Below are 3101 nucleotides of genomic sequence, written 5' to 3' on the forward strand. Positions count from 1 at the left end.
CTAAGGTGCAAAATTGATGGTCCACAATCTCAAATAGCTAAAACTGCAGAATGGGAGACATGAAACAGGGAAATAAATTACAGTCAGTGCTAGTTAATTTAGGAAAGGGAAAACAAAACCAAGCGTAAGGAAGTGAAGTTTATCAAATTATTCAATGCAATGTAGCTTTCCCCACCCTCCATCACACACGCTTGCAAACAAGTATATTAAATAAAGGCCAAATTTAACCTGAATGTACTTCTATTTAGTAAGAGCCGAGAAAGGAGCAGTCATACTTAGTACTAAATGCCAGAAAATACAATAGACTCTGAAAAGGGAAGGGGTAAGAGGTTGTTACCTATTTCTCAAGGGATTCAACCAGAGATAAAACCTATATACAAGCATGTGTGTAGCTCAAATAAAATAAAAATAGAAGGACTATTTCATGTCATGACTACTTGTTGGCTTCCTTTTCATATGCATTCCCTGTGTCATTCTGTACATAGGATGAACCAGAACCAAGACCATACAAATAGCCACAATATTTGGCATCATCAGTATGATCTTCAAAGAACATTTCTCTCATTTTTAAAAAGGCCATTCCTGTAAGCAATGAATCAGATCCTGCTTGATGTTGTGGTCCTATCCATTCCAGCTCTAACTGTTCAGCAACTTCTTGTAGTCCACCTTTGAGATTTTTGCAGCTCTTCATGAGGTACTGCACATCATAAATGATGGGAAAAAACAATCAAAGGATCTCAAAGAAGTCAAGTTTTTCTTCAGGCAAGTTAGTTAGTCAGGATTTTAGTTAAATAGCCAAAGTCACAACCACTATGAAATGATAACCATTTGACCCCTTCACAGAGGACAACTCCTGAAGTTATAAGAAGTTCTGCAAAGTATTGGGTTTCAATTCCCTTCTCATGTTTTTTAAACTGGATACCAGACATTGTTAGTAGCTCTATAGAGTCCTGGGCATACATGTACTCCATCAAATTAAATTTAAAATTAAACTGCCAAGTTGAAGTTCCTAGAGGGTATTCTCCTTGCTCATTCATAAATGTCAGTCCTAGCTGACTTATCTTTTGTAGGTCTACATTACACCGCAACAGTTGGTACTGATAGTCAGCATTGCTTCTGAATTCTCCAATTGTCTTGCAACTACACCTGAAAACTCGGTGTTCATAGCAACATAATTGTATTTTCGGATAACTTGATGAATTTTCTTCATCTCTTCATCCAAGTTACAAGCCCAAACTTCACTAATTCTTTGGCTATGATCTACAGTTGCTGCTGGCATAGTGAGAACAAAAGAAGTCTACATGCCAAGCATCAAAATGTTATACCTGATTGAAGACTTGTTACATAAAATACTTTATCCTTTATCTATGTACTTGTGTCTCTGAACTTGCGATCCTCCTCCTCCTCCTTGCCATAGAAACAACATGCGGCACAGTGGCGGTGGCAGTGCCAGTTTTAGTGGTGGTAGCGGGTGCCCCATAGATACCTATCGCCCAGCAAGGGGAGCCACAGCAGCTCCCTGTTTTACTCTTTAAAATAATTTTTAAAAGGGTTTCTTGTGACACTATAGTGAATGTTTACCTGGGTAGTAATGCTATTCAGTAATACATCCAACCCTTAGTTATCTGTAAATTCATTCTCTTGAAATCCTTCTACTTACATTCAACTAGCATTGATTCTGCCCATCAGGGAGGCAACAGAGATGTCTGTCAAAGAGCCCTGCTCTCAGTGAGCTTTCAAGCTGTTTGTGGAAAGCAGGTAAGTAGTTAGTCACACCCCTGGAGGGAGAGGGAGGAGAAACCATGTGATGGGGCAGGGGTAGAGGAGTTGGGGAGTACAAGTAAGTGCACCTTTTAGCATCACCAACCATGGACAATTTATGGATTCAATGCAGGGCTTTCCCACTGGGCAAAATCCCAAGGTATTTTTTTTTTTATAGTTTTAAAATGAGGTTCCACTAAGTCACTAAGTTGCCCAGACTGGGCTCATATTCATGGTCTTTTTGCCTCAGCCTCCCAGGGGGTTGGGATTATAGCCTTCAGCTACCAACCTGTCCCATTTAGCCTTTCTGTAGGGAAGCTATATTTCTGACAAATTTCATTAGCTTTTTTTTTAACTGTCCTTTCCTTCTTCTCCTCTCCTCCTCTCTCCACCTCTCTAGATCCCTCCTCTTTCCTTTTTTCCTCTTCCCAGGCCTCTCCTTCTTCCTTTCTCTTTTCTTTTTCTTCCTCTTTTCCTTCTTCCTCCTCCTCCTCTTTTTCCTAGGGATTGAAGAGTCTTTTACATGCTCTAATGCAGAGATATCACAAGGCCCTCCTTCAGCACTTTATTGCTATTTTTCATTCAGCACTTTAATAATGTCATTCCACTGTCTGCTGACCTTCATGGATTCTTTTTACTTAAATCTTTAAAAAATCTTATTTATTTAATTATTTATTTGATACAGGGTCTCATTTTGCAGCTTAGGTTTGTAGTGATCCTCTTGCCTCAACCTTCCCAGCTCTGGGATTACAGACATATGCCATCATGTCTGGTTTCAGGGCAGCATGGCATGTGGTACCAGGGATCAAACCTGGGTTCTTGCACTAGCTAGGAAGGCACTTAGACTACTGAGCTATCTCCCCAGACCCCATGACTTGTGATGAATAATCAACAGTTAATCAGGTTCAGTTACATATTACTTTTGGGACATTTGAGTCCAGGCTAGGCAATGTAGCAAGCATTTAACAGAGATAGCCAAGTTAAAATAAACTCTTTAAGGTGGGCCCTAATACAATGACCAGTGTCTCCATAGGAAAAGGAAAGTTAGACACATATGCCTACCTAGGGAGAAGGTCATGTGAAGGTGAAGGTAGAGGGCAAAGTGATACATCTAGTCACCAGCAAGCACCAAAGCTTGCCAGTTGCCACTAGAAACTAGAAGAGGGGCAGGGAGGATTTCCCTAACAATCTTCCAGAGGAGCCAGACCTGTCACACCTTGAACTTGAACTTCCATTCTTTTTTTTCCATAATTTTATTGAGAAACAAATAGCAATGAGACAGTTTCAAACCAAATTGGTAGGACAATTTCAATAATTAACACATTGCATACATTCTTCCT

The 3101-nt window shown here is 40.0% G+C and overlaps 1 pseudogene; it reads right to left on the reverse strand.

Moving 5' to 3' along the window:
• Nucleotides 1-264: 264 nt before the first annotated feature.
• On the reverse strand, nucleotides 265-1279 carry LOC101591489 (annotated as a pseudogene).
• Between the last annotated feature and the right edge of the window lie 1822 nt (nucleotides 1280-3101).

The sequence above is a fragment of the Octodon degus genome, unplaced genomic scaffold, assembly GCF_000260255.1.
Source record: "Octodon degus isolate 3935 unplaced genomic scaffold, OctDeg1.0 scaffold00031, whole genome shotgun sequence".
Lineage (NCBI taxonomy): Eukaryota > Metazoa > Chordata > Mammalia > Rodentia > Octodontidae > Octodon > Octodon degus.